The 27,840-nt window shown below is 41.9% G+C and overlaps 1 protein-coding gene across 1 annotated transcript in view; it reads left to right on the top strand.

The window, feature by feature from the left end:
• The window catches only part of MTNR1B (melatonin receptor 1B), a 310,225-nt gene that overhangs the window by 66,229 nt on the left and 216,156 nt on the right, over nt 1-27,840 (top strand). The gene's annotated exons all lie outside the window — the stretch shown is intronic.

Below are 27,840 nucleotides of genomic sequence, written 5' to 3'. Positions count from 1 at the left end.
CATTTCCTTGTTGTTTTTAGAACTATTGACAACAAGCTTTACACATGTGGTATAGGTTATCCTAACTTCAAAGCTAGATTACTCTCGAGGCAACGTAGCCAGGTGTCTAGGACCCAGTGGGCATCCAAGGGGCTCAGCTACAGCCTCCATGCTCCTGCAATAAACCAAAGGTATACTCAACTGGTCAAAGCTATGCAACTGCCTGTCACTTCACTACTTTCAGGCAATAGGTGTCTGGTGGGGCCATGTCAGTATAGACCAGTGTTTCTCAACCTTTTTTCAGTCAAGGCACTCTTTAAAATTCTGGACAGTCTCGAGGCACCCCATTCTAAAATGTAAAAAACGATTCTAATAGCTTTACACAATGCAGCAACAAACATACGTAGGACACCCAACGTTACAGGTGATTTATACTTCCAAAGCAAATACACTTTTGCAGACTGGTACTGACTAGTTTTCCAATGTTTCTCTTCTCCCTCAAGTTCTCTCCATCAGTCAGCTAATGTCAACCCAATGCTAAGCTAGAGGGGCACAGGAGGGTGAAACAAGGATGCTGTGGAGGCAACAGACATCATCATTATTGACTGATGATGTCATTGGCTGCTATGATGGCAGTGTCTAGAATGTCGTGATAGTGTACACAATTTTTGATACATTTTTAGGCATTTTGATAAGGCACCCCTGAAGAAACTTTAAGGCACTCCAGGGTCCCTGGTTGAAAAAGGCTGGTATAGACAATACAAATTGAATAGCTTCTGTGTGCCTATTACAAATCCTCTCAATGGAAGTGGGGCAGGGGGAGTTGCTTTATTGCCCAGAGCCTTCTCCTCCCTCTAAGTGTATCCAAATCCAAAATTGAAAAAGTATGTGTAGGTATGCCTGCGAAAGCAGTGACTGATGTTAATGTACATATAAGTAAAGCGCTGCGTAAAGTGTCAGGTCTATGTAAATAGCCCCGGACGACGCCACGTATGACGAAACCGGTTGGGCGGTACTGGATGTACAGCTGTCACGCCCCCTATACACCGGCTCTTCCATACACTCGGGACGCCGAGGTTTGCCTCGTTTTTTGATGTGCCTTTACACTAGTCAACTCATTGTAAGTGCATTTTTTAATACATTTTGTGTGTGCTCAAAACGGGATTACGCTATGTGCAACTTATTTTCCCTCACACATACATGATATTACGCCTGGAGTCTAAAATCTTATACGGTGTAGTGGAACTTACTTGGTTTCCTGGTCCCTGAAGGAATGCGATATGCTCGGATTTACATCTAAGCGTGTGTGGCCGCGTGTGTGGCCGTTCCATTAAGCTGGAGGCCTCAGCTTCTGGTAAGCTGCCACTTTGATATATATATCACGGGTGTATTCCTACTTTTACCTTGGGATTCAAGCCTCCAGCCTTGACACCATCTTTCTGGGACTGATGTACCTTTGTTGGATTCACATTCATCACTTAATGGACTTTTCTTACTCACCTAAATATTTAGTTTTATTCATTTAAATAATTTGTTCTTAATTTTATTTCACATTTGTATGGGTTGCACCATATTTGTTAGCGCTGCACTACCTTTTTGCCTTCTATGTAAATACCTGTAAGGCCTTGTTCACATAGGGGCGACGCTACTTCGGAGCGGCCGGCACGGACTTCATAACATTGAAGTCTATGGCGGTCGCCTCCTGGTCGCCCCAAAGAAGCTCCGGACCCTTTTTCTAAGTCGGAGCGACTTGTGTCGCTCCTATTAGAACGGGTCCGCAGCTTCCCTATGGGAGGCGAACTACGACGACCTGTGAGGCGACCAGGTCGCCTCACAGGTCGCCCTAGTGTGAACGGGGACTTATAGACATGTGCGGTTTATTTCGTTCCGAATTGAAATTTTGACAAATTTTCAGATGGATGTATCCGAATTTTTGAATTACAATAGTAATGAATTGAAACAAACCTTTTGGACGAAATTTGAATAGTTTTCGAATTCGAATAGATTTCGAATTCAAATCATTTTCGAATTCAAATTTCTGAAGAGAATAAAATAGAATAGGAAATAGAGGAATAGAATAGAAAAGAATGAATTACCTATTTGGGAATACAACTCCCGACACACCTACATACTTTATACGCCAAGAACTACCTCCCACTCCTCAAAAATATAGAACAGGATCTCAAATCCTGAAACAAAGCCTATTTCTCTTGGTTTGGAAGGGCAGCTATATTCAAAATGAACATCTTGCCGAGAATCCCATATCTTTTCCAAACACTCCCAATACTCGTACCAAACTCCATGTTTGATTTCCTACGGAAAATATGTCGTTCATTCATTTGGAGTCATAAACACCCAAGAATTAATCTTACACAACTTACTAAACCCAAAATTAAAGAAGGAATGGGCATCCCAGACCTCCAAAAATATTATAGAGCATGTCATCTACAGCGCATTATCGACTGGCATGTTCACTCTAAAGCAAAAGACTGGATAATGGTGCTACTGCTAGAAGAGATAGAAGACGTATTATTAATATTGTTAAGCAAGCAAAGCAGGAAGGGGACGTGGATGTTCTTGTCCATCTAGGGACAAATGACCTGGCTTGCAATGAAGTGTCAGAGGTGAAAAAATCTTTTATCACACTTGGTAATGACGTACAGGATTTTGCATCCACCATTTCATTTTCTGAAGTTCTGCCTGTGCATAATGTTCAGAATGATAGGCAGAGGCGCATAAAGGAGTTCAACATATGGCTTAGTAAATGGTGTCAAGAGCAAGGATTTGGCTTTGTTTCTCATGATAGCTCTACTTGGAATAGAAAGGAACTGTACAAAAAAGATGGTTTGCATCTTTCTCTCAAAGGAACAAATGTACTTAGTAAACAACTCCAAGAATTTGCGAAAGAGTATTTAAACTAGGAAGGGGGGGGGGGGCAAAAGAGTGGAAATACAAGAGTCCAATTGCCCCCCGAAACAATGCCAGAACAGGTCAGAAGCACAGAGGTTAAGAAATGATAAGCTCAGAGTCCTGTCTACAAATGCTCGCAGTTTAGGTAAAAAAATCAATGAACTTGGGTCAATAATGGCATCTGAGAATGTAGATTTAGTGGCTGTTACGGAGACATGGTTTAATGAAAGAAATGACTGGGACATAACCATACCAGGGTACTCTTTATACAGAAGAGACAGAGAAGGCAAGAAAGGAGGAGGAGTGGCCCTGTATGTGAAAGATAGCATTAAATCTAACCTAATACAAGTTGGTGAGGCCAACATAGAGTCAGTTTGGGTTACGTTGCAGTTTGCTAATCATGCAGTAACTCGTGTAGGTGTGATATATAGACCACCTGGTCAAGTTAAAGAACTAGATGATCTACTAGTTGAAGAAATAACTAAAATGACAATGAAAGGAGAAGTTATCATTATGGGAGATTTTAATCTTCCAGATATAAACTGGAAAACCAAAATAGCAAGTTCTACCAGGAGTACAGATATTCTAAATTCCCTACTGGGGTTGTCTCTGCAACAAGTGGTTGAGGAGCATACCCGGAGGGAGGCCATTTTGGATTTGGTATTCACAAATGGGGATTCGGTATATGATGTCATTGTAGGCGAAACCTTGGGATCTAGTGATCACCAGTCAGTGTGGTTTAATATAAGAACTGTGAAAGAGTCACACCACACAAAAACAAAAGTTTTAGATTTTAGAAAAACAGACTTTTCAAAAATGAAATTAGTCATAAATGAGTCCTTATCAGACTGGAACGGATTACATGGAGTCCAGGAGAAATGGGACTACTTAAAAGGTGCATTATTGAAGGCAACAGAAAATTGCATTAGACTTGTCAGTAAAAGCAAAAAAAGGAAGAGACCACTGTGGTACTCAGCAGAAGTGGCCCAAATCATTAAAAATAAAAAGCTAGCATTTTGTAATTATAAAAAAACCCAGAGCAATGAAGATAAGGAAATCTACAAGATTAGGCAGAAAGAGGCCAAGCAAGTTATAAGAACTTCTAAAGCGCAGGCAGAAGAAAAACTAGCTCAGTCTATGAAAAAGGGGAATAAGACATTCTTCAGATATATAAATGAAAAAAGGAAATTAACCACTTGCCTACTGTGCACTTAAACACCCTTCCCATCCAGGCCAATTTTCAGCTTTCAGTGCTGTCACACTTTGACTGACAATTGCGCGGTCATGCTACACTGTACCCATATGAAATTTTTGTCATTTTTTTCACACAAATAGAGCTTTCTTTTGGTGGTATTTAATCATCTCTGGGTTTTTTATTTTTTACAAAAAAAAAGAATAAAGAGAAAATTTTGAAAAAAAAAAGTTTTTCTTATTTTCTGCGAGTAAATTTTGAAAATAAATTTTTCTCCTTCACTGATGTGCGCTGATGAGGCGGCACTGATGGGCACTGATAGGCTGCACTGATGGGCACTGATGAGGTGGCACTTATGGGCACTGATGAGGTGGCACTTATGGGCACTGATGAGGAGGTACTAATATGCCGCACTGATGAGCACTGATAGGCGGCATTGATAGGCGGCACTGATAGGCGGAACTGATAGGCGGCACTGATAGGCGGCACTGATGAGCACTGATAGGCGGCACTGCTGGGCACTGAGAGGTGGCACTGAGAGGTGGCACTGCTGGGCACTGAGAGGCGGCACTGACGGGCGGCACTGATGGGCACTGATAGGCGGCACTGATGGGCACTGGCGGATGGCACTGATGGACACTGACGGGTGGCACTGATGAGCACTGATGGGTGGCACTGATGAGCACTGATGGGCAGCACCATCAGTGCCCACACTCAGTGCCCATAGTGCTGCCAGTCAGTGCTCATCAGTGCCTAGATGAGCAGGCACTGATGGGCACTGACTGGCAGCACTATGGGCACTGATTGTGGGCATTGATGGGGACACTGATGGCGGGCACTGTGGGCACTGATGGGGGGGCAATTTGTGTATTTTTTTTACCTTTAGTAATCAGGGCACTGGTGATCAGTGCCCTGATTACATTCCTGTATGTCCCCGGTGCTATGAGGCTCCCCCTCCTTCCTCACACTGCAGGCTCTGTGTGAGGAAGGAGCGCCGGCGATGAGAGATGATCTCATGTGTTTACATATGAGATCATCTCTCATTGGACGGCTTGATCACGTGGTGAATGGCCGCTGTGATTGGCCATTCACCACGATCTGATTCTCCCCGATGCGCGCTCGCGGGAGCGCGTGGGGAGAGTCTTTCTGGGAGGCCGTTTAAAAACGGCCTCCCGAAAATTCAAGTCAGCGCTGCAGCCGTATATAGGCTGTAGCGCGGATGGCAGCAGGTTAAAACAAGGAATAACTAAATTAAAAACAAAGGACGGAAGGTATGTAGAAGAGAATAAAGGGCTAGCCGACTGCCTTAATGAATACTTCTGTTCAGTTTTTACAGAAGAAAAAGGAGAAGGACCTCCACTTGAAAGGATGACTAATGAATCGTTTGATGCATGTGTCTTTACAGAGGAAGACGTTCTAAGATTGCTGTCTAAAGTGAAGACAAATAAGTCACAGGGTCCTGATGAGATACACCCAAAATTATTAAAAGAGCTTAGTGGTGAGCTGGCAAAACCATTAACAGATTTATTTAACCAATCTTTAGTAACAGGAGTCATCCCGGAAGATTGGAAATTGGCAAATGTCATGCCCATTCACAAGAAAGGTAGTAGGGAGGAATCGAGCAACTATAGACCAGTGAGTCTGACATCAATAGTAGGCAAATTAATGGAAACCCTATTAAAGGATAGGATTGTGGAACATCTTAAATCCCATGGATTGCAAGATGAAAAACAACATGGGTTTACTTCAGGGAGATCATGTCAAACAAATCTTATAGATTTTTTTGACTGGGTGACTAAAATAATAGACGGTGGAGGTGCAGTAGACATTGCATATCTAGATTTTAGTAAGGCTTTTGACACTGTCCCACATAGAAGACTTATCAATAAACTGCAGTCATTGAGCATGGACTCCCATATTGTTGAGTGGATTAGGCAGTGGCTGAGGGACAGACAACAGAGGGTTGTAGTCAATGGAGAACATTCAGAACAAGGTCATGTTACCAGTGGGGTACCTCAGGGATCTGTACCGGGACCAATTTTGTTTAATATCTTCATAAGTGATATTGCAAAAGGCCTCGATGGTAAGGTTTGTCTTTTTGCTGATGACACAAAGATATGTAACAGGGTTGATGTTCCTGGAGGGAAACGCCAAATGGAAAAGGATTTAGGAAAACTAGAAGAATGGTCAGAACTCTGGCAGCTGAAATTTAATGTGGATAAGTGCAAGATAATGCACCTGGGGCGTAAAAACCCAAGGGCAGAATATAGAATATTTGACACAGTCCTGACCTCAGTATCTGAGGAAAGGGATTTAGGAGTAATTATTTCAGAAGACTTAAAGGTGGGAGGACAATGTAATAGAGCAGCATGAAATGCCAACAGAATGCTTGGATGTATAGGGAGAGGTATAAGCAGTAGAAAGAGAGAAGTGCTTATGCCGCTGTACAGAACACTGGTGAGACCTCACTTGGAGTATTGTGCGCAGTACTGGAGGCCATATCTCCAGAAGGATATAGATACTCTAGAGAGAGTTCAGAGAAGAGCTACTAAACTAGTACATGGATTGCAGGAAAAAACTTATCAGGAAAGGTTAAAGGACCTTAACATGTATAGCTTGGAAGAAAGAAGAGACAGAGGGGATATGATAGAAACTTTTAAATACATAAAGGGAATCAACTCGGTAAAGGAGGAGAGCATATTTAAAAGAAGAAAAACTACCACAAGAGGACACAGTTTTAAATTAGAGGGGCAAAGGTTTAAAAGTAATATGAGGAAGTATTACTTTACTGAGAGAGTAGTGGATGCATGGAATAACCTTCCTGCAGAAGTGGTAGCTGCAAATACAGTGAAGGAGTTTAAGCATGCATGGGATAGGCATAAGGCTATCCTTCATATAAGATAGGGCCAGGGACTATTCATAGGATTCAGATATATTGGGCAGACTAGATGGGCCAAATGGTTCTTATCTGCCGACACATTCTATGTTTCTATAAAATTAGAAAATACATTCTCACAGATTCCACTTTGTGTTACTAACTGGCTATGCAACAAGGTTCTTCACACCAGTTTAAAGGACCACCCTCTCATTGGCCTTAGCCTTCTTTGCTTTCATGACACTTGCAACAAATTCAAGATTTCTTCTATTCCAGGGCCCTAATCCCCCATCCTCAACAATCCTGACTTCCCCCTGGGCCTAACTAATCATCCTCTACAGCGGGACCAACACAGCACAGAAACGAGAATAGCTCACTTTCTACACAATGGAATGTCCCAATCATACACAGATTTCAAATCACAACACACCACCTCTCCCGTATAATTCTGGGATTACATGCAGATTCATCATTTTATTAGCACTACGCTGAGGAATCACAAACAACCTCTCATGCTAACACCATTTGAACAGCTATGCTTCAAACCTGTCCAAGAAATTCATCTTATATCCAAAATGTACTCTCTACTTTAGGCAGACTCAACGGCAGGTGAAGGACGGTTCTGTAAAGCCTGGGCAAATGACTTATGTATGGAAATTTCTGAAACGCAAAGGGTTTCGGTCTTTCACAATACACACAAGGGGTCCATCAATGTTTCCACCCAGGGAAATAACTACAAATGTTTGTCTCGCTGGTATTGCACACCTTCACTCTTAAACAAAATTAACAAATCAATTGACAATCACTGTTGGAGATGCCATCAATCCAAGGGCGACCTTCTCCACATCTGGTGGAATTGCCCGATTATCCGCACTTTCTGGAGACAAATTCACTCAGAAATTGAATCAATTACCTCCCAGTTCATAGAATTCACACTAGCTAAATCTCTCCTACATATGCTTCAAGCTACAGCAAAATCTTATTGCAAATCATTACCTATGTTCTTAATAAACACTGCTAGACTGTGTATCCCTAGACTGTGGGTTCTACAAAAGTTACCTCTCTTTCAGACTGGTGTAAGCAAGTTGAAAAACTGCCTGAAATGGAAGAGCTCATCTCTATCTCCCACGATATGCCAAGCAAATTTGCTAAAGTTTGGCATGCCTGGATAAACTTCCGTAATACCACCACTTATTCACAAAAGATGAAACTCATCCATGAATCTTAAACCCTTTTATAATAACCTTACATTTTTGAAAGAAAAGGTATAAAGGGGAAAACAGGAAAAAGCAAATGAAAGTAAAAGAAGCCCTTAAAACCCCTCTGATCAAGAAGAAATACAACCTTTATCCCTAGAAACTTTTATCAATTATGTTCCAAAGAGCCTTACTCCCATAGTATCCATTATATCTCCATTGAAACAACTAGCTTCCTTTACTCCTTCTATTATCTATACACACCATATCTGGAGGAGAAGAAAGGAGGAAGAAGAGAAAGGGGGAGAAAATTTTTTCCTTTTTTTTTCCCCCTCTCACCTGCCCCCCCACTGGATGAATGCCGGCCATCCGCTCCCTAATCATAATTGTGACGTCAAAAAGCCCTAATTATACATGTTTATACATGTATAATTAATTATTTATAATTAATTATAATAATTAATTAATTATTATTATTATTAATTAATTAATTATACACCTTGTTTTCTCATACCAGACCTCTCATTGGACATTCATATGCGAAATTAATAGATGGCAAATATGAAAGAGTGCTTTTTCCCTTCTCTTTTCTCATATATTTCCCAGGATTTGCCCTCATAGCTCAGTAAATGTTTTGGTTTATGATGTCAGTAATAGGAGTTTGCATAAAAACAATGCCTCCTATGTTTGAATTCATACTTTATTAGAAAAGTGCATGCTATTGCTCTTAAAGTTTTTCTACTTTATGACGTTAATTTCACTTGTTTTGTTCCCGGTTATTCTGTGTAAAGTTATCTTCTGTATCATTTAACTGATTTACTCTCAATAAAAGCATTTTTCTGAAAAAAAATAATAAAAAGAATAGAAAAGAAAAAAAAAAGAATAGAATATAATAGAGAAAAGAACAGAACAGAATACAAAATAAAAGACTAGAAAAAATTGAATAGAAAATAAAGGGATAGAATAGAATAAAATATAAAACAAAATAGAATATACCCATCTTCTGGAATTTGAATTTCAAATAGAATAAATATAAAGTTTGAATACGTTAGAAAATAAAAGATTCGGAAAAAAAGAAAGACTACAAAAGAAAAAAGAATAGACAAGAATAAAATAGAAAGAATATAACCTTCTTCCGAAATTCGAATTTTGAATAGAATAAATTAAAATTTGAATAGAATAGAACATAAAATAATAGAATAGAAAAGAATAGAATAAACAATAGAAAAGAATAGATTTGAATAGAAAGAATGTAACAATATAACTGTTTTCTAAAACTTGAATTTCAAATAGAATAAATTCTAATTTGAATAGAATAGAAAAGAATATAAAAGAAAAGAAAAGAATGGAACAGAAAAAAAAATAGAATAGAAAAAAAACAATAGAATATAATGGAATAGCAAGAATATACCCATCTTACAATACAAATTGGAAAATTGGATAGCTTCTGTGTGCCTAATACAAATCCTCTCAATGGAAGTGGGGCAGGGGGAGTTGCTTTCTTGCCCAGAGCCTTCTCCTCCCTCTAAGTGTATCCAAATCCAAAATTGAAAAAGTATGTGTATGTATGTATGTATGTGAGGGCAGTGACTGATGTTAATGTACAATAGAAGTAAAGCGCTGCATGAAGAATAGAATAGAAAAAAAAAATAATAGAATTTGATTCAAATGCAATTTGAATAGAACTTGATTTGAATTAGAATTTTCCAAATTCGTTAAATTCTAATCAATTTGAATATGAATAAAGGAAAGGAATTCCAAAAACATATTAAACAAAATAAACAAATATAACTAAACAAATTTATGTAAATTAGGGCATTCATTTCTTTTCTGAAAATGTTCTCAGCCTAAACCCCCCCCCCCCCCCCCCCCAAAAAACAAAAAAAAAAAAAACGAATGTGGCTACCTAATTTTAGGATTGGTTAGCTGCAATATATTACATTTTTGTTCTTGGATTCCAATATTATTTAATCAGTCAGTGAGTGCTATGTCTTCATTGACATTATGTAGGGATTTTTAGATAATTCTGCATCCGAAAAGCACCAGTTGTGTTACTTTCTTATTCCTGTTGCAAAAAAACTGACTCGGTTCCCTGATCCAGATCCACACACTCGATGTGGATGAAGTAATCCTCCCCGTTGAGCTATTGTATGCACAGACCTCCCTGCTGTCAGAATAAACGTATCAGCATTACAGGCTATAGACTGCAGTGCTGATTAATCAGGGAAAATCCGTCAGGGAAGTTGTACAAAACAACCTGCTGAACTGGCCAAATTTCAATTCATATATGGCCATCTTAAAGAGTTACTAAACCCACAACAGTAAAATCAGTCTGTATGTGCAGTAAAACATGTTTGGTATACTCACTGTGGAACCTACGGGGTTAATCCTCTGAATTGTGGAAAAATTCTGTTTGATCCTGTCTTCTCTGATCCTCCCCTTCTTCCACAGTCCCCAATCCATCTCCTGATAGAACTGAGCCTTGGGGGCACTCTGCAAATGCTTAGTTTGGTGTGTATTGCTAGAGAGGTTTTTTTTTTTTTTTTTGGGGGGGGGGGTGCATGTGATCAGCATAGGGCCAATCAGCACTGTCCAGACAGAACGTCAGAGGTCATCATGCAGCCTCAGAAGACATTCATCAGAGAATGAAAGCTCCTTCTACAAGCTTTAAACACTTGCCGCCAAATCATGTACCTATACGTTCATTTAGCTTCAAGTGGTTGTACCGGAGTGATGCCTGCAGCTGCACCGGTACTGTTTTTTTAGAGCCGACGGTTGGTTTTCTTGTAATAACAACAGATGCGGCTAAGCAGCGGCTCGGCTGTTATTACAAGCAGCAGGGGGGAATGTCCCCCCCACCCTACTTTCTGCCTCCACCTTCTGCCACTCACCCGGGCTCTCACATCCCACTGGGAGCATACGCCGGCTGGCCTGGAGACACAGGAATCGGCTTTGATCGGGTCTCGGTTGTAGTAACCCAGGAGCAACGTCATGACATCACTTCCGGTTTACTTGGGAGCTAAGGGCACCAGTTTTTAAAAATTTAAAGTATTCAAAAACGCTGATCTTGGCATTTTGAATAATTTCAAATGCAGAGGAGGGGTTTGGGGTCTCTCCATAAGGAGTACCTGTCACTGCCTATTACTGTCACAAGGGATGTTTACATTCCTTATGACAGCAATAAAAGTGATATAAAAAATCTAAAGAGACAGTGTTAAAAAAGATGAAATAAAATAAATAAGAAAAATAAATAAGAAAAATAGATGAAAGCGCCCCATCTCTCCGAGCTTGCACGCCGAAGTGAATACAAAGAAAAAAAAATTAAAGTGCCCCATCTCTCCGAGCTCGCACGCAGAAGTGAACGCATGCGTAAGTTGCATCCCACAAATGTAAACAGTGTTTAAACTACACATGTAATGTATCGCCACGATTGTCAAAGTGAGATGAATAAGCACTAGACCTCTTCTGTAACTCCTAACAAGTATTGTTGTCTCATCCAATGAACAGGGGAGTCCTGGACTGCTGAGGCTCTAGTGACACATAGTTAGATTGAGATGGGGTTCAGGTAAGTATTAGGGGGGGCTGCTGCACACAGAAGGTTTTTATCTTAATGTATAGAATGCATTAAAATAACAAAACCTTCTGCCTTTGGAACCACTCTCTCTCACTCTCTCTATATGTCTCATTATCTCTTCCTCTTCTTTCTCTCTATCTCTTCTCTCTCTTTCTCTCTCTATCTCTTCCTCATCAATCTCCCTCTCTCTCAATCTCTCTCTCTCTCACTGTCTATTCCTCTTCTCTCTCCCTCTCTCTCAATCTCTCTCTCTCACTGTCTATTCCTCTTCTCTCTCCCTCTCTCTCAATCTCTCTCTCTCACTGTCTATTCCTCTTCTCTCTTTCTCTCTCTCCCTCTCTATCTCACTATATCTTCCTCTTCTCTCTCTCTCACTATCTCTTCCTCTTCTCTCTCTCTATCTCTTCTTCTTCTCTCTCTCTCTCTCTCTCTCTCTTCTCTCTTCTCTCTCTCTCTCTCTCTCTCACTATCTCTTCCTCTTCTTCTTCTCTCTCTCTCTCTCTCTCTCTGTCTCTATGTCTCACTATCTCTTCCTCTTCTTCCTCTCTATCTCTTCTCTCTTGCTCTCTATTTTTTCCTTAGCGCTACATCTCAATCTCCTCCTTTTCTCTCTCTTTCTCTCTCTATCTCTTCCTCATCTCTCTCCCTCTATCTCAATCTCTCCCTCTTTCTCTCCCTCTCTCTCACTGTCTATTCCTCTTCTCTCTCTCTCTATCTCACTATATCTTCCTCTTCTCTCTCTCGATCTCTTCTCTTTCTCTCTCTCTCTATCTCTTCCTTAGCAAAAAAATCTCAATCTACTCATTCTCTCTCTCTCTCTCTCTCGCTCTCTCACTATCTCTTCCTCTTTTCTCTCACTATCTCTTCCTCTTCTTCCTCTCTATCTCTTCTCTCTCGCTCTCGATTTCTTCCTTAGCGCTACATCTCAATCTCCTCCTTTTCTCTCTGTATCTTTTCCTCATCCCTCTCCCTCTCTCTCACTATCTCTCTCTCTCACTGTTTATTCCTCTTCTCTCTCTCGATCTCTTCTCTCTCTCTCTCACTATCTCTTGCTCTCTCACTGTCTGTCCCTTTTCTCTCTCTCTCTCACTATCTCTTCTTTTTCCCTCTCACTATCTCTCTCTCTCTCTCCCCCTCTCTCTATCTCTTCCTCTTCTCTCTCACTGTCTGTCCCTTCTCTCTCTCTCTCTCTCTATCTCTTCCTATTTTATCTCTCTGTCTCTTCTGTCTCTCTCACTATCTCTTCCTCTTCTCTCTCTCTCTCTGTCTCTTCTCTCACTCTATCTCTTCTCTCTCTCTCCCTATCTCTTCCTCTTCTCTCTCTCTATCTCAACTTTCTCTCGCTCTCAATTATAGTTCTAAAAACCATTGCATTATGCAATATATCATGATGCTTTTATAGCTCTATTGTGACTTGTAATGTATATAATTTATATATCTTTAAATTACATTATTTAGTTTGATCCACAAAGAAAAAAAAAAAAAATGGTTCACCTATAAACATTTAATTGTACCCTTTTAAATTTCAGAGTGCAAAAAGTAATGCACTTGTAAGCCGTGTTTGCTACTTTTGTGATTAATGATGGTGTGCCGCAGAAACCATATCTTAAACCCAGGCACAAGGCAATGTGGCATGGCGTCTATTGCTCCTTGGACCTGAAAACAAGTTAAGCCTGTATTTGATAAAGGATACATCAAGATCTGATATTGCATATACAGCTTGCTGTGAGCTGGTGATGCATTTGGATTACTTTTGTAATAAATCACAGTCAGGGTGGTGTATGAAGTATTATGTTCTTAGCTGTTTCCTGCAGCAAATGTCTTCTTCTCAAGTGTATTGGATGTATTATTTGAGAGCACATTGCATGACCAGAATGTGACGCACGGTGCTTTGGACTTCTATCTGTCCTGCTACTTAAAGCGGAGCTTCAGTCCCCAAATAAAATTTTTTTTAAACTTTGCTGTAATTTGATCAACTTTATATGCCACATTTAGCCAGTGTCTATAGTATTTTCCTTTTTGTATCAGTTTAGATAAAGAACTCAATCTTGGCAGGGTCCATGTCCACTGTGGGCACCTGAAGCCCCCTAGTATCTATTTCCGGAATTAGGTGCAGCTGGTTACCCACCATGCACCTCTCATTCTCGTGTCATCATGTAATGTCACCCTGCAGCGCTCCTTCCTCCTGACATGTTGCCATAGCAATGGCAGCGTCAGCGGAAGTTTCCACCCAGTTGCTATGGCAACATGTCAATCATGACATCCCAGTCCTCCCGTGCGCACCATTTCCGGTCTGGAAAGATTTTGTCACTAGGTGATTCACAAAGAGTCCTGGGATACATGACGCCGCTATCCCAGGAGCCCTTGCAAATCGCCTAGTGACATCGCCTAGGCAGAGGTACCAGGAAGTGCAGCAGACAAAAGAAGAAAAAAGGTATTTTATTAAAAAAAAAAAATTGAAGATAGCCATTTGGAAGAGCGCTTGTAATGCTTAAAACACACATTAAAAGAAGAAAAAATGGGTGAAACTATTGTGTCAGCTTGGCTCTTCTATCCTGGACATTTGCAGTCACCGACAGTGCTTGTGCCTAGGGATAGACCGATATGGTTTTTTCACGGCCGATACCGATATTTTATCACAACGTATCGGCCGATATGGGCGGATATTTTGTACATTTAAAGTTTTGAAAAATAAAGAGAATTTTTGACACAAATCTGGTACTGAACATGTTAATTTTTGTTTAATGCTTAATGGCTGGCTTGCTGGCACCCTGTGGTGGGTGGGTGGCTGGCTGGCTGGCACCCTGTGGTGGGTGGCTGGCTTGCTGGCACCCTGTGGTGGATGGCTGTCTGGCATCTTGTGGTGGGTGGGAGGCTGGCTGTCCGGCACCCTGTGGTGGGTGGGCGGCTGGCTGTCTGGCACCCTGTGGTGGGTGGCTGGCTGTCTGGCACCCTGTGGTGGGTGGCTGGCTTGCTGGCACCCTGTGGTGGATGGATTTCTGGCACCCTGTGGTGGGTGTGTGGCTGGCTGTCTGGCACCCTGTGGTGGGCGGCTGGCTGTCTGGCACCCTGGGGTGGGTGGCTGGCTGTCTGGCACCCTGGGGTGGGTGGCTGGCTGTCTGGCACCCTGTGGTGGGTGGCTGGCTGGCACCCTGTGCTGGGTGGCTGGCAACTTGTGGTGGATGGCTGGCTGGCTGGCACCCTGTGGTGGATGGCTGGCTGGCTGGCACCCTGTGGTGGGTGGCTGGCTGTCTGGCACCCTGTGGTGGGTGGGTGGGTGGCTGGTTGGCTGGCACTCTGTGGTAGGTGGGTGGCTGTCACAGGGCCTGTGGGCAGCTGGCTGGGACAGTGCCTGTGGCTAGCTGGTACAGGGCCTGTGGGAAGCTGGCTGTCTGGCACCCTGTCTGTGGGTGGCTGGCTGTCTGGGACACTGTGGTGGGTGGCTGGCTGTCTGGGACACTGTGGTGGGTGGCTGGCTGGCTGGCACCCTGTGGTGGGTGGGTGGCTGGCATGGGGACTGTGGGTGGCTGGCTGCTGGCTGGTACAGGGCCTGTGGGTGGCTGGCTGGCTGGTACAGTGCCGGTGGCTGGCAGGTACAGGGCCTGTGGGTGGCTGGCTGGTACAGGGCCTGTGGGTGGCTGGCTGGCTCGCTGGTACAGTGCCTGTGGGTGTCTGGCTGGCTGGCTCACTGGTACAGTGCCTGTGGCTGGCTGGCTGATACAGGGCCTGTGTATGTGGGTGGCTGGCTGGCACCGGGCTGCTGTGGGTGGGTGTATGGCTGTGATACCCTCCCGCGAAATTAGTCCCGACTCCAGATGAGGCTGTACAAGGCGAGGGAGACGGCCTAAGAAGGCAGAATGACTTCACTAAAATATCAACAATATCGGCCAGTTACGGGGCCGATACTGATATATCGGGGAAAGTGCATATCGGCCCATGATATATCGGCCTTGCCGATAATCGGTCTATCTCTGCTTGTGACCTGATTAATTAATTCATTTTTTACATAGTTGTAAGCCCAGCTCAAAAGCACCCCCACCATAGCACACAGCCTGCTAGGTGGTAGAAAGCCACTCTGTGCAATATCATTTTAGGTAAAAAAGAGGCTTCAATAAAAATGTAATTGAAAACTGTATTTAGATGAATATTTTTTTCACTAAAAAATAAATAAATAAATACGCATATATTTGCTTAAAAAAAAAGAAATGTGCATTTCTGTTTTTTTTTTTTTTTTTTGATGGTCCTGCAAAGCATTGTACCTGACTTTTAGTATAAAAAGCCGTTAGTAAATATACTTGCAGGGTGTACGTGAGGATAATGTCACGATACCTCTGTTGATACTCTGAAAATGCAGAATTCCATGGGAAGACACGTTTGCCCGATGCAAAAGCATCTTCTTGTGAATTTTGACATACTTAGCATTCTCAGTATTTTGCCAGAAGGATACTAACATCCTCCTCTGCTGTGTGGAAGCTAGGGGTATGGAAAGAATGTTTTCTGAATTTTTATTTTCTTGAATGCAGTGATGTAAAATAGGGAAGGGGGTCCTGATGTAAGACCTCATAAGCAGACTTTTCTGTTTAGTACAAGGGCTGCTTTGAAGCAATCTCATAAGTTAAAAAAAATATATAATACAAAGCCCTTATCGCCAATAATTAACCCCTCTTCCTTGTTTCTTTCCTTTGCTTTTTTTTTTTTTTTTTAATTACCATTTATATGCTTTGTTTTTTATTTTTTGCTTGTTTGTTCCATTCCTTATTAGTGGGTTACAATAAGTTAAAGTGGTTATAATTCCCAAAATAAAAATGTAATATATTGCAGTTTACCAATCCTAAAAAATCCTAAAATGAAGTTGCTGCATTATTTTTCTTTTCTTTTTTTTTTGAGTTTGTTTTTACCTGGTGATTCTGCCAGTAACACACATCCTGTCTTAGGGTGTCTCCAGTCTGCATGGATCAGTGTGGGAGAGGAAGGAAAGCCCCTTGACCAGCACCAGTGCAATACAGCACATAAACAATAATATTTAAAAACCACCTTCCTAATGTCATTCACCCCTCTACAGTATATGTCAGCCCCATCCTCCCCCGTCTCTGATCTTACCTGTCAATCAATCCCTCACCCCCTATATCCTACACGGCTGTACATTAAGCTCCTCATCGCCATACTCCGGTTGTTGGTAGCCTGTACATTAATACCTTCACATTCTGATCGCTCTGTGTAAAACTTGTACATTTAATTTACCCCTTCAATTTCAGTATGCTTACTTAAAGCGGTTGTAACACAAAATAAACCAGAGAGATCCTGTTCCTTTAAAGCAGGGTACACAACATAGTGCTTGTGCTGTGTCATTTGTCCCTCTCTATGTTCCAAAAAACCTGGTTGATCCTGCTTGTTCCTGTCTCCCCTTTGTAAACTGACCACGGTAATCATAGCTGCTAATCCATGATTACCGTGGTCAGTTTACGTACCTCCCCCATCCCCCTGCTCTCCTCTCTCCCACTCCCTCCCTGGCTCTCAGTACCTATGTGTAAGCCATTTCCTCCGCCCCTCCCCTCCTGCTACTATCAGTAGCTGTCAATAAAATCAAAGAAGGATTACTGCCAGCCCTTCTGTTCTACTAAGCTACACTACACTGTGTACATGTTTGTTGAAAATAATTGCCTCAAAATACCTTCTTTTAGATAATTGATCTTCCGTCATGTGACCTTTGGGAGCGCTCCTCCTCCCATCTAAGGGCTGCAGGGGCTGAGTGGCCAGCACAACGGTCACGTGACCCCCCGGCTGATGTCAGAGGGGGATCTCGACCCCTCCCGTTGTAGCCCTTAGATTGGAAGAGGGGAGGGGCTGGAGGTTACGCGATCGAAAAGAAATGATCTAAAAAAAGATATTTAGAGGCATAATTTTAAACAAACACGTACACAGTGTAGTATAGCTTTGTTCAACAGTGGAGTTGGCAGTAATTTTTTATGGCTTTACAACCATTTTGATTGTCAAAAAAAAAAAAATGCCACGAAAAAAAAATCAGAGTATCTTGGGGTTTTACCAAATCCCTAACAGTTTAAAGGGGCCAGGCAAAATAAAGACTTCTGGGAGTTTTCTGGTTAATGTAATGAACAATAAACAGTACAAAAATACAGCGGTAATCCCAAGGTATCCATATGGCAATAATGCCCCTTTACAGTTCCGTAAAAAAGGTAGTTCTGGTAAAGAAAAATTGGCCAGCACTCTCCTAGATAGGAGAGCACCTTCAAAGCGGTTTGGGAACCATGGGCGATCTATACCAACACACCCCTCTATCCAGGACACTTACCCTCCCCGTCCGGGAACCTCTAAGGCAACTTCCACTCGTTATCTTTTTACCTTCACTTCCCTTGCTTTTCTCTTCCTCTTTCTTCTCCTTTCCTTTTTTCTTCCCTTCACAGTCTTTTGTGCCTTTTTGTCATTTTGAAGACGGTTTTTCATCTTGATGCTTCTTATATGTCTATTTTGATTTGTATTGCACTCCCCTTGAAGCCCATTGTATTCCTGTACCCAGTTGCTTCTGCTATCCCAACTTGCATACCACCTGTTCTGGTTTTGCTCTTGTTTGTAACCTTACTCTTTGTACTAATAAAAAATATTTTGAAAGTTAAAAGGTAGTTCTGGTAGGCATACTTATGTACATGTGGCATTATGGACAACATTAGTTCAAGTAGGCAGGCCTACTGTTAGGGATGGGCTCTGTGTTCGAGTTGAACATAAGTTCCACTTGAACATCAGCTGTTCATGTGTTCGCTGAACACACAAACAAATGGGGCGCTCGGTGGGAAGTTTGCCCGTTGATGAGCACCCCATAATGCACTGTGCTGTTGCAGTGCAATAATTGCTGATGATTGGCCTAAGCATGCACCTAACCTGAAGGATTTAGCTAACCACATCACAATGTCCTGTCAGAGCCATGATTGTCCAAAGGCACTCTGCCCCACACTATATAAGGCTGCTGCTTACACAGCAGTAATGTATAGTGTGTGGCATTAGAGATTAGGCAGGTAGTTAGTGGATAGTGTGTTCAGTCAGTTAGTACAGTCAGTGTAGTGTACAGGCATATTCGACTTTTAAAATGTATGGATATGTTGTAGTCTTGGGTTTCCTCTTGGTGCTCCCCAAGTTTGGTGTTCCTGTCACTTATGGTTCATGAGCATTGCCATGTCAAGCTGATCAAAATTTCCCATAGATGCCAATGTTAAAGACCAGGAGCAGTGCCATATCAAGCTGACCAATATTTTCCATAGATGCCAATGTTAAAGACAGGGGCAGTGCCATGTCAAGCTGACCAATATTTCCCATAGATGCCAATGAGCACTGAAAGCTGAAAATTGGTCTGGGCAGGAAAGGGGTGAAATTTGCCTGTATTTGAGAAACCTTATGACAGAATAAAAAAATAAAAATAAAAAAAATGTTGTGGGATCCCCCCAAAAATCTATTCTAGGCCTTTTGGATCTGGTATAGATTTTAAGGGGAACTTCATGCCAAAATAAATAAAAAAATGGTGGGGGGTCCCTCCCAAAATCCATACCAAGCTCTTATCTGAGCATGCAGCCTGGCAAGTCAGGAAAGGGAGGGATGAACGAGCGCGCCCCCCCCCCTCCTGAACCATACCAGGCTGCTTGCCCTCAACATGGAGAGGGTGCTTTGGGGTGCCCCCCAAAGCACCTTGTCCCCATGTTGATGGAGACAAAGGCCTCTTCTCACCAACCCTGGGCTGTGATTGTGGGGGTCTGTGGGTGCGGGGCATACCGGAATCTGGAAGCCCCCTTTGACAAGGGGACCCCAGATCCTGCCTCCCCCTATGTAAATGGGTACATCGTAAAATCACTGCTCCTTTAAAAACAATAGTTTTAAAAAAATGTTTTTGCATTGATAAAATACCCAGGCCCCCATGCACTTTATATGGCAAAAACTTGCATATAAGCCCTTAAAATGAGGACTTTTGATTTTTAATGTTCGTGTCCCAAAGACTTTTATAGAGATTGCATGTTCGCTAGAACTTTTTCCCTGTTTGAGATGTTCTGGTGTGAACTGAACAGGGGGGTGTTCGGCCCATCCCTACCTACTGTATATGTGGCAGTATACATAAGGATTGTCTGTCAGTCCTGGGCACAGTAACAGTCAAGCATTGCCTCCCCCTCACCATGTCCAACAAGCCGCAAACCATCGCCCCGCTGAAGAACTTCTTCGCCGGAGGTTTTCGACAGGGTGCGCCTGTTGTGCACCTGCCATCCTCTGGACACTATCAAGGTGAGACCACTGGGGGGCGCAATGCAGGGGTCTGTGGAGGGAGGGGAAAGGGTTCTGAGTAATAATTGGGGAAGTATTGGGGAGGGGATCCTGCATAATGATGGGGATGTAATGAGCATATAAGCTAGCATGCAGGGGCATTTAGAGTTAGAAATAAAAACCACCAGACACCCCTAACAGCCACATTAAAACATCCAGTGTGTGTGAGGTCTATGTGTATTTTTTAAATTAGAGATTAGCATCACTTTAACACTCTCTGGTCTAAGAGCTTTGAGATTTCTGTGAACTGTGCATCATATTTAGTAATGAGTACACTTAGCCTATTAACTTCCAGGTTATGGCATTCATATATTATAATGACTTTCAATTTAAGCAGTCAGTTCACCAAGCATTGTATAGAAAAAGGGGAAAAAAAGCTGCAATTTGCAGCAAAATAAAACAATCATTCACCTTGAAACACTCACTGCTTCTCAAAGGGATCATTCATAATCTTCTTTCCATCTTATGCTGCCGAGATGCAAATGAAGATGTACATTTACCATTTCTCAGACTTTGTGTTATAATCTAATTATTCCCATAGCATGGCACCATATTCTATCCTAATGCAAATATATGGAATTAAAGCAGTCCTTTCATGTAATCTTTGTATAATGTGCTTTTTATCGTCTCCAGGCGCATTCTAATGCTGTGTTTCATAATGAAGGAAGCTTTACTTTACAAACACACAGTTTTTTTGTAGGTTAGAGGAGAGGTGAAGGACATTCGAAGAATGTTCTTCCAGTTCCTGTAGGCCTTTTTTATTGACAGTCAAAAGGACTGTGTATGAAGTTTTCAAAAAGTTACTTAAAGTCTATGCAAATCTTCATCACAAAAGAAGTCTTACCTTTCAGTATACTGTATAATGTTTGGCCAGTGTGCTTTTTTTTAGTGATCCAGTTTGCATCAAAATGAGCTAAATCTCAAGGCATAGCTCCCAACTGTCCCTGATTTCGAGGGACTGTTCTAAGTTCCTCTGTCCCTCTTTCCTCCTCATTTGTCCCTCATTTTGGTCTGATCTGTAGGGCATTGAAAAGGTTTTCATATCCCTTGAAATTTTCCACATTTTGTCATGTTACAACCAAAAATGTAAATGTGTTTGTAGCACTGTCCCCGTCGGGCTTGCTGCATGGTGACTTCTTGGGCCTCCTCTGATTACCTGCAGATAGTCACTTAGGGGCAGTTCACACAGTCATCCTTACTCCCAATGGCCAATGACTCAATAAACGGTCCAGGGGTTTTGTGTTTTTGGTATTTATTGTGGAACTTGGATGGGAGAAGGAAATAGTGGGATACTCCAACTTGAACTATTTACAGTTGATGAGGACAACTCCCACTTGGTCTCACCAAGTTACTTGCGGAAGCAGTCGCATTGCTTTAACCATACTGCCATTTGTATGGAAAGGGTTAAGTCTTCTTGCGCTCTCTCCAGCAACAGACTTGATGCACTACATTATCTTCAGGACACTCATTAGCATCCCCTAACCTGACACCTGTCCACTGACTAGCTGAAAGGATGGCCCCCCTCAGGACAGGCCCCTTGACACAGATCTGTACTCACTGTATGCAGAATCAGAATCTTTCCAGTGTCTCCCTACCAGTCAGCTTTGTTTAGTTCCTCTCAAACTCTAAGGCCCTCAGGTTGACCACCTGAGGCTGCATAACAACTTCTACAGAGGAGGGGCAGGCGCCCCCCCCCCCGGGATCCCGCTTTCCAGCTGAAAGTCCCCAAGCATTAATACATTATCCCAGCATGCACAGAGGCACATCCCTCTGCCAACCAGCAGGGCTGTACTAAATGCCTGTGCACTCATTTGTCAGGTTTCCTCCCACTGTCCAATTTGCCTCCCTATTCGACCAGCGTGAAACATTTCAGACAAACTGAGCTGCACCATAGCACCATGAGCAGACCTCACTAGCAGATCATGCTCTCTGGTAGACAGAGAACAATATAGATTTACCTGGAAATCTTTCTGGTGAGCAGAAAAGATCCAAATCTATACTTTCTCTCTTGCACCTACCTAGGAGGGTGCTACAAATTTTATTGGGATTTTATGTGATAAACCAACACAACGTGGCACATAATTGTGAAGTGGGAGGAAAATCATAAATGGCTTTCAAATTTTTTACAAATAAATATCTGAAAAGTGCGGTGACCATTTGTATTTAGCTCCCTTTACTCTGATACTCCTAACTAACTTCTAGTGGAACCAATTGCCTTCAGAAGTCACCTAATTAGTAAACAGAGTCCACCTGTGTGTAATTTAATCTCAGTATAAATACAGCTTTTCTTTGAAGCCCTCAGAGGTTTGTTTGAGAACCTTGCGAACAAACAGCATAATGAAGGTCAAGGAACACACCAGACAGGTCAGGAATAAGGTTGTGGAGAGGTTTAAATCAGGGTTAAGTTATAAAAAAATATCCCAAGTTATGAACACCTCACAGAGCACTGTTCAATCCACCATTCGAAAATTGGCACAACTGCAACCTACCAAGACATGGCCGTCCACCTAAACTGACAGGCTGGGCAAGGAGAGCATTAATCAGAGAAGCAGCCAAGAGGCCCATGGTAACTCTGGAGGAGCTGCAGAGATCCACAGCTCAGGTGGGAGAATCTGTCCACAGGACAACTAATAGTCGCGCACTCCACAAATCTGCCCTTCATGGAAGAGTGGAAAGAAGAAAGCCATTGTTGAAAGAAAGCCATAAAGAAGTCCCATTTGCAGTTTGCAAAAAGCCATGTGGGGATACAGCAAACATGTGGAAGAAAGTGCTCTGGTCACATGGGACCAAAATTGAACTTTTTGGTCCAAAAGCAAAATTTTATGTGTTGCAGAAAACTAACAGTGCACATCACCCTGAGCACACCATCCTCACCATGAAACATGGCGGTGGCAGCATCATGTTGTGGAGATGCTTTTCTTCAGCAGGGACAGGGAAGCTGGTCAGAGTGGATGGGAAAATGGAAAACAAACACAGAGCAATCTTAGAGGAAAACTTGTTAGAGTCTGCAAAAGACTTGAGACACTGGGGCGGAGGTTCACCTTCCAGCAGGACAACGACCGTAAACATACAGCCAGAGCTACAATGGAATGGTTTCGATCAAAGCATATTCATATGTTACAATGGCCCGGTCAAAGTCCAGACCTAAATCCAATTGAGAATCTGTAGCAAGACTTGAAAATTGCTGTTCACAGACGCTCTCTATCCATTCTGACTGAGCTTGAACTATATTGCAAGGAAGAATAGGCAAAAATGGCACACTTTAGATGTGCAAAGCTGGTAGAGACATCCCCAAAAACACTTTTCAGATATTTATTTGTAAAACATTTTGAAAACCATTTATCATTTTCCTTCCACTTCACAATTATGTACCACTTTGTGTTGGTCTATCACATAAAATCCCAATAAAATACATTTACGTTTTTGGTGGTAATATGTGGAAATGTGGACAATTTCAAGGGGTATGAATACTTTGTTAGGGTACTGTATATAGTTGTATGAAAAATGCACTACCTATCTATCAAAAAGTGTTTTACAGTGCTAAACTTTTCATCCAATTGCTGCAGTTGTAGATTCCAAATGCCAATATTAGGCTCGGTTCACATATATGCGAATCAGATGTGTTTTTAACCACATCCGATTTGCATATCTAAAGGAATAGTAGTGGTAAAAAAGCACTTGTGGGTTTACCCAATCATTTTTTGTACAATTCTCCTTTAACAACTTTACGACCAGCAACGTAGACCTACGTCGGCTGACTTTGCGTGGTTGTACCGGGGTGATGCCTCTAGCTAGAGGCATCATCCCGGTACCGTTTTTTAGAGCCAGCGGTCGGCTTTCCGGCAGTAATGACCGATGCGGCTCAGGAGCCCCTCGATCGTTACCCCCGGCGAGCGGGAAGGGACGTCCTCCCCTCCCGCCGCCTTCCGCGGCTCTGCCCGGGTCTCCCGTCCCACTGGATGGAGTCTTGATCAAAGCCGGAAGCAGCTTCGATCGGGTCTCCGATGACGTAACCCGGAGGCGGCATCCATGACGTCACATCCGGGTTACTCGGCTGCTAAAGGCGACAGTTTCAAAAGTGAATGTATTCAAAAATGCCATTTTCTGCATTTTGAATACATGGAAGTGTAGTGGAGGGGTGTGGAGTCTTTTAGACCCTCGATCCTTCCAAAAGAGTACCTGTCACTGCATATTGCTGTCACAAGGGATGTTTACATTGCTTGTGACAGCAAAAAAAGTGATCTGATGTAAAATAAATAAATAAATAAATAGGAAAAAAAAAATGTAAGCCGCACCCGTCGCCGTTAGCTCGCCCTCGAAAGAAAACGTATACGGAAGTTGCACTGCAAATGAAATCGCTGTTCAAACCACACATGTGAGGTTTCGCCGCGATTGCCGGAGCATGAGCAATAATTAAAAAAAAAGAGCTACACTCTAACTATAAACTGGTAACCGTTAAAAATTTTTTAAAGCATCGCCTATGGAGATTTTTATTGACCGTAGTTTGTCGCCATTGCGTGGGTGTGCGCAATTTTAAATCGTAACATGTTGGGTATCTATTTACTTGGTGTGACATCATCTTTCACAATATACAAAAAAATGGGCTAACTTTACTGTTTAATTTTTTTTTAAATGCAGTGAAATGTGATTTTTCGTAATTTTTCCAAAAAAATGGCGTTTGAAAGACCGCTGCGCAAATACCGCGTGACAAAAAATATTGCAATGACCGCCATTTTATTCTCCAGAGTCTTTGCTAAAAATGTATATATAATGTTTGGGGGTTTTAAGTAGTTTTCTAGCAAAAAATACTGATTTTAACTTGTAAAGTGTAAAAAATAGGCTTGGGGCTAAAGTGGTTAAGGGGGGTGTTCTATGTGTCCTATGCTTACATACTTTTGCTAATAGGTGTCCCTCATCCCATCTCAGAAAGTTGGGAGGTATGCTCAAGGCCCTGGGATCTTTAGGTAATCAGGTGACAACACTAAGGGCTCATGCACAAAACTGCACAGGAACCATACAGAATGAATGAGAAACCCCACATCTGCTAATAGACAGTGACTACAAGATGCTGCTGTCTGTGAGTATGCTCAGTTACTTGTGTATAGCCCCATTCACACTTCAAGTTTCCCGAATGCACTGGAAACAAACAAGGTTTTGACACATGTTTTGGAAACGTGCTGAAAATGCGCATCGCTTTTGCAGTGCCATTAATTGTTAATGGCACCCCAAACACGGGTAGCAGACGTGCATTTTGTCACACGTTTTCACACAAAGAAACGTGCTACAAATGTAACAAAACGCGTGTTGAAAAAACATCACACGCCTGAAGAGGTTCTAGAACTTCTTTGGTGCATTTGTGGCACATAAGACAGCCCATTCAAGTGATATTCAAAATATATACAGATGTGTTCTGCAAAAGCATTGCAAAGTTTTTTGAGAATGAAATAAGGATGTTTTTTTTAAATTTGTGTTTTTTTTTTTTTTATTAATGAGACACCACAAAAATAATAATGAACAAAACAAATAAAAAGAAAAAAAAAAAGAGTTTAAATATTACCGGTTAATAAAAAAGAAATAAACAAGTCAAAAATGTAGCTGTAAAATAATAGTTTAGGTGAGAAGGTAAAGAAGGAGTTAACTAGGCATGATTAGGGTAAACTAAGGGTTAACAAGGGGCTAAATAGAGACAAATTTTATTAGGTTGCCTAAGGCTCCTTCCACGCTAGAGATCCGATCGCTGAAAAACAGACAGCCGGACCCGATCGGGCCCTCCATTCTCCTCTATCTTCTGTGTCTGAACAGTGTTGATAAACACTGAGTCAAACAGTCTTTTTTTGACAGCAGCAGCTGCTAGGGGGAAGAGGGGAGGGCAGTAGGGCAGAGAGACCAAACGTGCTACACACATCCTGTGCATTTTGATAAAGTTTTGTGGACACGTGTAGTATGCCCAGTGACCTCCACTAGACAAAGTAAATGTTTCATATGTACAGTACCACTTTCAGCCAGTAGGTGGCAGGTTCCATGCAAAGGTTATGCCTTGTGAAAGCATCATCCTACAGTTTGTGTACTATGAATTTAATGAAATGGCTATCCTGTTTTTTTAAGCCATGAAGGAATCATGCAGACGGTGTTGGTTTTTTCTAAAAAAAAAAAAAGCTATGCCTCCTGAGTAACCTGCAAACTGAGTTTAATGCTCTGTATTAAATGATTTGTTGAATAAAGTTTTGATATAAATAAATGTTCAAAGCTAGATAAACAGTGTATAAAGTTATAAAACTTATAAAAGGTTAGATGAAAATGACCAAAATCCATTATAGATTGCAGTTCGTTTTGTACTCCTGTGACCCGATTTTAGCAGCAGGATCAATCCTGACTTTACAGTTGGGATCCACCCAGAAGCTTGGACTGGCAGCTGACTCATCCTCTCAGCAATCCACTGGGAGACTGAGCCAGCCACTCCCGCCCCCTCCACAGCTCAGTGCTCTAGTGAGAGTGTGAATTGAATAGGCTTGGACCAACCCCAATGGACGTTATTTGTGACAAAACGCGTAGGGAGTCCACAGCCACTACGCCATCACGCTAAGCTCTATCCAATTGGTTGCTTTCACCAGGAGTCAGATGCACGAGAAAAAGCCCACAGGAACACCGCTACACTTGTTGTATACACGCATCTCTTTAACTTGGATTATGTAAGTGCAATATTACCCTTTTTATCTATTAACCACTTAAGGACTTCACTCGCGATTGCTTCCCGCTGAGAGAGAAGGACAGTCTGCTGTTGTAAACACATCTGACCATTCTTCTCTCTGAAATGATCACAGAGAGCCTGTGATCCTTCCATGTAGGATCACAGGCACTCTGTGATCATTTCACAAGTCCCTCCCCCATAAAGTTAGTAAACACGCCCCTAGACTTACATTTAACCCCGTGATCACCAACTAGGTTAACCCCTTCCCTGCCAATGTCATTATTACAGTAACAGTGCATATTTTTTGCACTGATTACTGTAGTAATGTCACTGGTCCCCCCCAAAAGTGTCAAAAATGTCAGTTAGGGGTCCGATCTGTCCACCGCAATGTCGCAGTCCTGCTAAAAATCGCAGATCACCGCTATTACTAGTAAAAAATAAATAAAAATGACATAAACCTTTCCCCTAGTTTGTAGACAAGATAAGATTTGCGCAAACCAATCAAAATGCGCGATTTTGTTGACCAAAAACATGTAGCAGAATACAAATTGGCCTAAAAGGTTGAAAAATTTTGATATTTAAATGTTTTTTGAGGGGAATGTTATATAGCAGAATGTGAAAAATATATATATATATAATTTTTTTTTCAGAATCGTTGCTCTTTTTTTGTTTATAGCACAAAAAATAAAAATTGCACAGGTGATCAATTATCACCAAAAGAAAGCTCTACTTGTGGGAAAAAAGGACATCAATTTTATTTCGGTACATCGTCGCACGACCACGCAATTTTTCGTTAAAATAACTTAGTGCTGAATTGCAAAAAATGGCCTGGTCATTAAGGGGGGAAAATCCTTCCGGTCCAGAACTGGTTAAAGAGATATCTTTTAATGCATTATGGAAGCCTTTTTTTCTGTTTTATCCCCTGGGATCTGTATATGCCTGTTGAATGAGTTTTCTACCTTATGAGAGACCTACTGTTATAAGCTTTATTAGACCACCTATAATTTAGTGGTCTTATAATCTGGTAAGCAGACTCTATTACTCACTTTGAGTGTGAAGCTAAGATTCTAAGTCACCCTTTACCTTCTTTGTACCTATACATCTGTCACC

Source organism: Pelophylax lessonae, assembly GCF_965119305.1.
Source record: "Pelophylax lessonae genome assembly, chromosome: 2".
NCBI lineage: Eukaryota > Metazoa > Chordata > Amphibia > Anura > Ranidae > Pelophylax > Pelophylax lessonae.
Note: the sequence above shows the minus strand (reverse complement) of the source record. Positions and strands in the feature narration are given on the sequence as shown.